The 12176-nt window shown below is 45.3% G+C and overlaps 1 protein-coding gene across 5 annotated transcripts in view; it reads right to left on the minus strand.

The window, feature by feature from the left end:
- TENM1 (teneurin transmembrane protein 1) overlaps positions 1 to 12176 on the minus strand; it is a 318544-nt gene that overhangs the window by 162889 nt on the left and 143479 nt on the right. The window lies entirely within an intron of this gene.

Below are 12176 nucleotides of genomic sequence, written 5' to 3' on the forward strand. Positions count from 1 at the left end.
TATTGTCACATTTTGTAAGGACCGGTGTTGACGCTGAGGTCCCAGTAATGGCTTGCAATGTAATGCAATGAATCAACCTTTACAGTCAGGAGGATCATTCTTTAGCAATCTAAGTAATCAAGTCAAAGTGTGCACCAAGAACAGTGCTGTAGATAAAGATGTTCTAATAGATAAGATTTATTACAGTAGCTCTGTGGCAGAAGACTGAAGCTCCCCTCATTCAAATGCAAGCGTTGGTTAAGTGTTACCAATAAAACCAAATCCTGATAATATATAATAAACCTTTCAGGATCATAAAAATCCCTTTCCTGCGTTTGCTTTTTTTTCCTGTGTGGCCAAATCTAGTCTTGTAATCCCCATTATGTTGTAGTAAATCATTTTTTATCAAAGGGATAATCTTTCAATTTTACAATATGTCAGTATTATACATATTGCTATGATAATATTATAAAAACCGAGAGCTCCCAGCAATCCATTACAAAAGCACACTTTAAAACCACAGAATTTGGTGTTTTAACACGTTTTTGCTAAATCCATTCTTATTTTCAAGTTTCGGATGCATGCGTCGTGAATCTTGATCCCCTATAATAATGTGTTTCTGCACCAATAGTCACACGTGTAAATCTTTGCTGTATGTTTAGTAAAATGTGATTAATTACACATCATTTTTATAGGTGCCATTTGTTTTTGGAAGTATTTTTTGAGTGCAAACCCCCCCAAAATTGTCAATCCCCTATTGCAGAACATTCACATTCTGTTTTTTTCTTTAGTTATGAAAGTCCAGAAAATACAGCTCAACTCCGTTATAGTGTGATCCGCGACAACGCGGATCCCCTTATAACACGGTCTAAACATGGCTCCTTTTTTTTTTTTTTTTTTTAAACATTCAATGCTTTATTGCTAACAGACACATACACCCCTACACCCCTACACCATGTGGGAGTTGAACATTAATACATTTTATATACTACACATGTAGGAATCGAACACAGGACACTAGACCAATTCCTTACCTGCTGCACCACAGGATTGGTGTGTTAAAACAGACCCTGTAAATATACTTAACATCTACTACACACGGCAGTGGACTACACTGTGTCTAATCAGCATGTGATATCATGCAAACCCTGTGATATCATGCAAACCATGTGATATCATGCAAACCCTGTGATATCATGCAAACCATGTGATATCATGCAAACCCTGTGATATCATGCAAACCCTGTGATATCATGCAAACCCTGTGATGTCATGCAAACCATGTGATATCATGCAAACCCTGTGATATCATGCAAACCCTGTGATATCATGCAAACCCTGTGATATCATGCAAACCCTGTGATATCATGCAAACCCTGTGATATCATGCAAACCCTGTGATGTCATGCAAACCATGTGATATCATGCAAACCGTGTGATATCATGCAAACCCTGTGATATCATGCAAACCCTGTGATATCATGCAAACCCTGTGATATCATGCAAACCCTGTGATATCATGCAAACCCTGTGATGTCATGCAAACCATGTGATATCATGCAAACCCTGTGATATCATGCAAACCCTGTGATATCATGCAAACCCTGTGATATCATGCAAACCCTGTGATATCATGCAAACCCTGTGATATCATGCAAACCCTGTGATGTCATGCAAACCCTGTGATGTCATGCAAACCCTGTGATGTCATGCAAACCATGTGATATCATGCAAACTCTGTGATATCATGCAAACCCTGTGATATCATGCAAACCCTGTGATATCATGCAAACCCTGTGATATCATGCAAACCCTGTGATATCATGCAAACCCTGTGATATCATGCAAACCCAGTGATATCATGCAAACCCTGTGATATCATGCAAACCCTGTGATATCATGCAAACCCTGTGATATCATGCAAACCCAGTGATATCATGCAAACCCTGTGATATCATGCAAACCCTGTGATATCATGCAAACCCTGTGGCTTAGATGTAGAGAATTTGGAATAGCATATGAAAGGTGTTGGGTTTGATTCCTGTATGATATGGTATAATTTATAAATTAGTTTATAAAATAAATAACATATTAATTGATAAATTATACATTTTAATTAAAATTTAAATTAAATAATGATTTTATTTTTATTATATAAAATAATTATTTTATTTTAATTTTAATTATAACATATATTGCTATATTGTTATTGCCAACTGACACATACACACACCCCTATACCTTACTAAGTGAGGTTATTAGTAGTAGGGCTCAAATACTAAGTGAGGTTACAAGGAATAGGGCTCAGATACTAAGTGAGGTTATTAGGAATAGGGTTCAGATACTAAGCGAGGTTACAAGGAATAGGGCTCAGATACTAAGTGAGGTTACAAGGAATAGGGCTCACATACTAAGTGAGGTTATTAGGAATAGGGCTCAGATACTAAGTGAGGTTATTAGGAATAGGGCTCAGATACTAAGTGATGTTATTGGGAATAGGGCTCAGATACTAAGTGAGGTTATTGGGAATAGGGCTCAGATACTAAGTGAGGTTATTGGGAATAGGGCTCAGATACTAAGTGAGGTTATTGGGAATAGGGCTCAGATACTAAGTGAGGTTATTAGGAATAGGGCTCAGATGCTAATATAGGTTATTAGGAATATCATAAAATAATTAAAATAATTTATAAATTATACATTATAATAAAAATAAAATAATAATTTATTTTAATTACAGTGAATAACTTATAAATTATTATTTTATAATTTATAAATTATACCATATCATACAGGAATCAAACCCAAGAACTTTTGTTTGCTACGCCAGTTCTCTATCTGCTACGCCAGTTCTCTACCTGCTATGCCACAGAATAATTCTCGCATTAAAAATTCTTAAACAACAGAATAAAATCTTCTTAAAAGGCACTAAGAAAATGTCAGTAATGCTTCACAAAACAGGTTCCTTCTACAAACAGGGCGACTATGTCAGTTATTTCATTATACTGTAGATCAGGGGTTCTCAACTTCAGTCCTCCTGACTCCCCAACAGGTCAGGTTTTAAGGATATCCCTGCTTCAGCACAGGTAGCTCAATTAGTTGGTCAGTTGCTGACCGGCCAACTCCAGTCCTCAAAAGCCACCAAAAGATGAGGGTTTATGGATATCCCTTCTTCAACACAGAAGAAGCCACCTTGAGCTGAAGCAGGGATTGAGCCACCTGTGCTGAAGCAGGGATATCCTTAAAACCTGACCTGTTGGAGGGTCTTGAGGACTGGAGTTGAGCCCCCCTGCTGTGGACGATAGCAGTAATAAAGCAGGGCCCTTCTTACCTACTGTACCAGTGTATTGTTAATATAGTATCATGTTCTTGCCGTCACCTCCCTATTGTGCTGTGCTGTGAAACATGTTGTTGAGTTAGGAAGGAAGGAGAATAATAATGAAACAATATGCAATATAATTCATCACAATAACAGCGATGTCTGCGGCCTGAATGACGTGGTGTCCTCCTTTAGCATGAGACGAATATCACAAGAGCCTGAAGAGCAAAAGTCGAGGCTCACTAGGCCGAGATGCGCGGTGTCGCTCATTGGCTTGAATGGCAGTTAAATGTCAGATCAGGGTGTGTGGTACCACACTCCGGAGCTCCATTAATCTGCCCCGGTGTGTCCATGTGCACCCATTTAACCAGTGTTTGTGTGCAGCTCCCGCATACATTAGGGCTGTGACACTTACCAAGCAGATCCATCCATTTAAGAAAAATCAAACAACCTAATCAGTTTGTGTTACAAACGGTGGGGGATTTCCCCTTAGGCCCGGGCCTACTGCAGTAAAATTAGGGGGGCGGCAAAAATGTCCGCCCCCCCCCCCCATATAGATATGCCGCGCTCTTGAGCTTATCCGGCCTGACGGGAAGGCACTTCGCCGCCTCCTTGCTGCCGCCCTCCTCCTTTCGAATCGTAGAGTGAAATGACGCCGCGGATGTCACCAACGTGACGTCACACGGCGTCTCGTTGCCATGGCAACGCGGCGTTCAAACAGTGACGTAATTTGAAGCTGCGATTCGAAAGGAGGAGGAGGGCGGCTGCAAAGAGGCGGCCGCCACAGCGGATATTCAAATCCGCCGCTGTTAAGAAACGTCCCCTACACACAAACCCCCTATATGTCAAACTGGGATTGGTTGAGGTTGTGGTCACTGATTCACAGAACCTCAATTCAGCCCCTAAATTCCCCACAAATGCATGTGGAGTTTAGCTTATATTTTCATTTCATGCATTAACTTTCAGTTTTGATAAAAGTGAGACTAATTTAAGGAAACAGAAAAATAACATTATCATGTATGTATGTATGTATGTATGTATGTATGTATGTGTGTATGTATATATGTGTACATACGTGCACGTCCCTGAGGAAGGTCACTGTATGATGACCGAAACGTTGGATGCAGTGCCTATGTATTTGTCTTGATAAAAAAGAGATACCGGCGCCTAATGAGTCCAAAATGGATGGAAGTCCAGTAGAAATAGTCCCAGTCCCAAGATGTGCTACAGTCACTAAATCCTTGGGTGCTCCGTTAGGAATTCATGCAGGGGATGTGGAACATGGAATGAAAGAAGAGAGATATTTAGTGCAACACAGCTATACAGATTACACAGACATAAAAATGCAAACTGGCTGTCACAGGGAGACAAGACAAACAGACACAACTAGACAAACAACATTAAAGCAAAGCTAATGATAAAAGTTAATTTATTATAACTGAAAATATATAAGGTAGGACAAGTTGCTGATGTGCCGCTCCGGTGGGTTAAAATCTAGATAACACTCACAGGACGGCAGATGTAGAATCGCATAAAACCAATGGGAGCTGGTAACCACGTGTAGGGGGTTCGCAGGGTGTTCAGGATGCCGTGCACTCCTTCCGTTTCTCCTTGCTGGCAATGACCGGAAATGACGTCTCCGTCGTGCCGAAACCGGAAGTGACATCGCCGGATGTGACGTCAAGGACTGGCAATCTCCAGTGAAGCCTCAGGAAAACGGCAATCCCCTGAGGAAGTGTGGTCACACACACGAAACGCGTAGGGCTATTTTATTTCAATTTTGGACATTTTTGCTGAGTAGAAATACAAGCAGTACTATCGCTGAGTGCTTTGGTTGAGCGACAGAGGGGCAAGGAGGTGCGGATTGCCGTTTTCCTGAGGCTTCACTGGATATTACCAGTCCTTGACGTCACATCCGGCGACGTCACTTCCGGCACGACGGAGACGTCATTTCCGGTCATTGCCAGCAAGGAGAAACGGAAGGAGTGCACGGCATCCTGAACACCCTGCGAACCCCCTACACATGGCAACCATCTCCCATTGGTTTTATGCGATTGTACATCTGCCGTCCTGTGAGTGTTATCTAGATTTTAACCCACCGGAGCGGCACATCAGCAACTTGTCCTACCTTATATATTTTCAGTTATAATAAATTAACTTTTATCATTAGCTTTGCTTTAATGTTGTTTGTCTAGTTGTGTCTGTTTGTCTTGTCTCCCTGTGACAGCCAGTTTGCATTTATATGTCTGTGTAATCTGTATAGCTGTGTTGCACTAAATATCTCTCTTCTTTCATTCCATGTTCCACATCCCCTGCATGAATTCCTAACGGAGCACCCAAGGATTTAGTGACTGTAGATCATCTTGGGACTGGGACTATTTCAACTGGACTTCCATCTATTTTGGACTCATTAGGCGCCGGTATCTCTTTTTATTTATGCTGTCTTATCTGATTGTACTATCAGTTTTCCACCAGGCTGCCTTTCTACCAATAGGGTTCCCCCTCATAGCAGGGTTCATTGTTTTTATTCCCATTAGCGCTTTTTTGCATCACCTTTTCTTTCTATGTATTTGTCTTGAATACATCTACTTTGGATTTCCCTGACTGTGTGCTGTCTCGTTTTTCCTGGATCCCCATCTGGTAAAATATTTTTCTGTGTATATATATATATTATATATATATATATATATATATATATATATACAGCTCAACCCAGTTATAGCGCGATCTGCTATAACGCGGATCCGCTTATAACGTGGTTTGAGCGTGGACCACAAATTTAAAAACACACTGCACACACTCACTGCACACTGCATACACTCACAGCACACTGCACACACTCACAGCACACTGCACACACTCACAGCACACTGCACACACTCACAGCACACTGCACACACTCACAGCACACTGCACATACTCACAGCACACTGTACACACTCACAGCACACTGCACACACACAGCACACTGCACACACACACTGACACACTGACACACACACAGTCACATAGTCTCACACAGTCAAATACACACACACACACACAGAGACACACTGTCTCTTTAAGGGAGCTTGCTCTCGCAAGACGGAAGCAGAAGCAGGAAGCAGAGACAGGGAGAAGTGCTGCCAGATGCCGGGTAAGTGCTGTGTCCTGTTGCCGCTGCCCCACCGGGTCTGGGAATGCTGGGAGAGTTCTCAGCTTTCCCCCTCCGGCGGACACAGAACCACCACAGGACCACGCTATAACGGGGCTAAGCTGTATATGTATGTATGTATGTATGTATGTATGTATGTATGTATGTATGTATGTATATCTTTATTTATATAGCGCCATTAATGTACATAGAACTTCGCAGCTGTAATACAGGTGACATAATAATATAAATAACAAATAATACAAATAACACATAACGGGAAGAGGTGCTTCAGGCATACAAGTGACATTTGAGGAACATCCCTGGTCTCTTTTTACTTGATAAGACCCTGGTTAGTGTAGACCTTTGTAAAAGGCAGCTCTGCAGATACCGCATCTTGTTCCGTGGTGTAGGTACAGTACCTTTCATTCACTAATTGACTTCAGGTCACTTTGGAGGCATAGCATTAACCTGATCAGCAGCTGAGTGACGTGAGAAATGCTACCTCTGCTGTGTGCTGCGTACATCAATGAAGGAGATACAACTTAATCGCCTCCTGTCTGCAAATATATGGCTTCCTTTTACCAACCTCTATACATTATTACTTATAATAGGTAAATTTGCAGTTATTGCACTAGCTCCATCAACAGTGGACATGTCATACTTGCAGTATGGTCATTGGCCTTAGACAGGGGTCAGGCAGTTCACCCGTTAATGCAAAGAAATAAGCTAGGCATATGCTACACAAAACCAATTGTAACAAACACATTTCTACTGACATTGCACTGGATCCCCCCCCAAAAAGAAATATATCCAAATTTCTGAGGACAATATTTTTTTAATGTCATTTCTATAAGTAAAGGTGCCCCAAACTGGCGATTTTTCCACCCTACTCACAAGGTGTGTTAGCTATTGCAAAAAAGAAAATCACATGGTATGTTGTATTTTGTATCTTATACTATATTAGTGAAAGCACTGTATGTTTGCCTGCCTGGATGTCCGGTGTCCCTAGCGGCAATCTCATTGGTCCCTTGGGCCGCCCGCCCCCGCACACCTCTCATTGGCCTCACACACTCACACCACCCCCTTGGCCCGCCCCTGAGGCGGAGTGACGGGCCAAAGGTCCACAAAAAAAAAAAAAAAAAAAAAAAAAAAAAAAAACACACACACACACACACACACACACACACACACACACACACACACACACACACACACACACACACACACACACACACACACACACACACACACACACACACACACACACACACACACACACACACACACATTCCCACCCCCCCAAGCTCACACACACCTCACCCCCCCCAAGCTCACACACCCCCCCCAAGCTCACACACCCCCCCCAAGCTCACACACCCCCCCCCAAGCTCACACCCCGGCGCCGCTACAGTCAGCGGGGGAGCGGAGCGAGCGCCCGGGACACACGCGGGGGAGCGGCCACAACACGCTGCCTCCCGCCTCACATCCACGTGGGAGCGGCCGGATGGGTGAGGCAGCATACCCACGGGCCTCGCCGCACGCTCCTCGGCACCGGCTCACCTCTCCCACCCCCCTCACAGCAAAGACCAGCCTACCCGGCGCCGCCTGCAACGCTCCTCGGCACCGCCGCCTCACCTCGAGCCGGAGGGCAGCGGGGGGGGCTCCCGCCCTGCAGGAGGCCTCACCTCGAGCCGGAGGGCAGCGGGGGGGCTCCCGCCCTGCAGGAGGCCTCACCTCGAGCCGGAGGGCAGCGGGGGGGCTCCCGCCCTGCAGGAGGCCTCACCTCGAGCCGGAGGGCAGCGGGGGGGCTCCCGCCCTGCAGGAGGCCTCACCTCGAGCCGGAGGGCAGCGGGGGGGCTCCCGCCCTGCAGGAGGCTTCACCTCGAGCCGGAGGGCAGCGGGGGGGCTCCCGCCCTGCAGGAGGCTTCACCTCGAGCCGGTGGGCAGCGGGGGGGCTCCCGCCCTGCAGGAGGCTTCACCTCGAGCCGGTGGGCAGCGGGGGGGCTCCCGCCCTGCAGGAGGCCTCACCTCGAGCCGGGGGGCTGCGGGGGGGGCTCCCGCCCTGCAGGAGGCCTCACCTCGAGCCGGAGGCCAGCGGGGGGGCTCCGCCCTGCAGGAGGCCTCACCTCGAGCCGGAGGGCAGCGGGGGGGCTCCCGCCCTGCAGGAGGCCTCACCTCGAGCCGGAGGCAGCGGGGGGGCTCCCGCCCTGCAGGAGGCCTCACCTCGAGCCGGAGGGCAGTGGGGGGGCTCCCGCCCCCGCCCTGCCGGGGGGGCTCCCGCCCTGCCGGGGGGGCTCCCGCCCTGCAGGAGGCCTCACCTCGAGGAACATGCTGCCGACTGCAAGGTAAGCAGCTCTCCCCCCACACCCCCCCATTCCTTCATTGCCAGCCTCAACCCTCCATACACACACACACACTATATATATATATATATATATATATATATATATATATATATATATATATATATACATACACACACACAGAGACCACACACACACACACATGTAGGCGCACACACACACATGTAGGCACACACACACACACACACACATGTAGGCACACACACACATGTAGACAGACACACACACACGTAGACAGACACACACGCACACACACACACACACACACCTATACAGACACACGTATACACACACACACGTATACACACAGGCACACGTAGACACACAGACACACGTAGACACAAAGAAACACGTAGACACACAGACACACGTAGACACACAGACACACCTATACACACAGACACACACCTATACACACACACACACACACACACACCTATACACACACACACACACCTATACACACAGACACACACGTATACACACAGACACACACGTATACACACAGACACACACGTATACACACAGACACACACGTATACACACAGACACACACGTTTACACACACACACACACACGTACACACACACACACACACACACACACGTAGACACACACACACGTACAAACACACACGTACAAACACACACGTAGACACACGTGTACACACACACACGTAGACACACACACAGACGTAGACACACACACAGACGTAGACACACACACAGACGTAGACACACACACAGACGTAGACACACATACACACGTATACGCACACACACGTATACACACACACACACGTAGACACACACGTACACACACACGTATACACACGCACGTAGACACACACACATGTACACGTAGACACACACACACATGTACACGTAGACACGTACACACACACACACATGTACACGTATACTCACACACATGTACACGTACACACACACATGGAGACATACACACACACATGGAGACATACACGCACATGTACACACACACACACACACACGTACACACACACACACATGTATACACACACACACACACACACACGTGTATACACACACAAACATGTATACACACAAATGTACACACACACATGTATACACACACACACACATACTATGTATACACACAAACATGTATACACACGTGTATACACACGTGTATACACATGTGTATATACACATGTGTATACACACACATGGAGACATACACACACGCACATGTACACATACTGTATACACACACACATGTATACACACACACACACACACACACACACACATGTATACACACACGTATACACACACACAAACATGTATACACACACACAAACATGTATACACACACACAAATGTATACACACACAAATGTACACACACACAAATGTACACACACACACACATGTACACACACACACAAACATGTATAGACACACACAAACATGTATACACACATGTGTATACACATGTGTATACACACATGTGTATACACACACGTACACATGTATACACACACACACAATATATACATACACACAATGTCTACACACACATGTGTATACACGTCTATACACACATGTGTATACACACACATGTGTATACACACACGTATACACACACACACGTACACACACACACACACGTACACATGTATACACACACACACACACATACAATGTATACACACAAACATGTATACACACACACGTGTATACACACACACGTGTGTATACACACACACGTATACACACACACGTATACACACACACACTATCCCCAGCAAAACCACATCAGCTCACCGCTATCCCATGCCCCCCCAGCACACTGGCATTCTCGGCTCCCCGCCATTCCCAGCCCCCATCAACACCATCAGCACCCACACATCGGCACCTTTGCACCTCCCCCATCGGCACACCCACATCCGCACCCCCACATCAGCACCAAACCCTCCAAAATCAGCACACCGATACAATCACCATCAGTACAGCCACAGCAGCACTACCACCGCACATGGGCCGCGTTGACCACTCCTCACCCAAATGCCACACCCACACCACAAACATCCCGGGCAACGCCGGGGCTCTCAGCTAGTATTAGTATATTTCAAAAACTGTAATATTTTAATTAGTCATAAATGTCACAGTTTTGTTACATCGCTGATTAAATTCACCAAATGATTCTAGCAAATCACTGTATTTTGTTATTGCACGAACATAACAAATAGCTTCACCCTCGTGTTTGAGGACCTTTAACTTTGAATTCTGCCAGTGTTTGTACCTCATTTTTTGACAGGCAACTGCTTTGATTTTATTTCAACGACTTCGCTCCATCAAACTAATGCAGGTGAAACGATTATCTTGCAAATGACTAGTTATGGGATCAGTGATATGGATTGTTTCTAAAGCTCTGGGAGCCGGAAATGCAGAAGTGTAACGATTATATATTATAGTATTCTTATTTTCTAGGCAAGGCGATTTCCTTTCTTAAGCATAACCCGGCTGCTGCAACATTGTGTAAAATAAGATGTGCTAATTAATATTCGGATACCATCAAGCTTCACATTGCAAAGCCGGTATAACCAGCCTCGCACTGATGAGACCCAAAAGGCCAAACAGTTGTCTGTGAGTAGGTTTCCTGGCTCTGCACTTCTTTAACCCAGGCTGTGCTGAAAAGCTGTGTAATGTGGCAGACATAAGCGTACAGGGGTCCCATGTTAAAATGGATCTCGACTCTTCCGTTCTGCTCAAAGATATCTCTCTTCAGCTGTTGTGTCTATAACCCTCTCTTGCCTTAAACAATTCTCACTGACTGCCCCACACCTCTGGAATGCCCTTCCCCTCAATATCTGACTTGCACCCTCTCTATCCACCTTTAAGACCCATCTTAAACCCCACCTCCTTAACGAAGCACATGGGTAGCTCCGTGGCTGATACTTTAAACCTCACACACTCATACATCGACTTCGGCCACTTACAAGCGCACTTACCCGAATACCTTCCTGCTGTCTCTGTACGTTCTTACTACTTTCTTACCAATTAGATTGTAAGCTCTTCGGGGCAGGGTCTCCTTTTCCTAAATGTTACTTTTATGTCTGAATCATGCCCATTATGTGTTACTTGTATTATTTGTTGTTTATATGACTGTCACGCGTATTACTGCTGTGAAGCGCTACGTACACTAATGGAGCTACATAAATAAAGATGGTTTATGTTTCATGTACATACAGTACATGCATACAAACAAATGGCTAAGAAGCAAAAGGAGACATTGTTTGCTCATTGTCATTTCCCAGAATCCTTGGCTGCAGTGGAAGCATTGCATGCTGGGAGATAATGGAGAAAGGCAGGGTTGCAGACCTGTCTGGGACATGTGAA

The sequence above is a fragment of the Ascaphus truei genome, chromosome 16, assembly GCF_040206685.1.
Source record: "Ascaphus truei isolate aAscTru1 chromosome 16, aAscTru1.hap1, whole genome shotgun sequence".
NCBI lineage: Eukaryota > Metazoa > Chordata > Amphibia > Anura > Ascaphidae > Ascaphus > Ascaphus truei.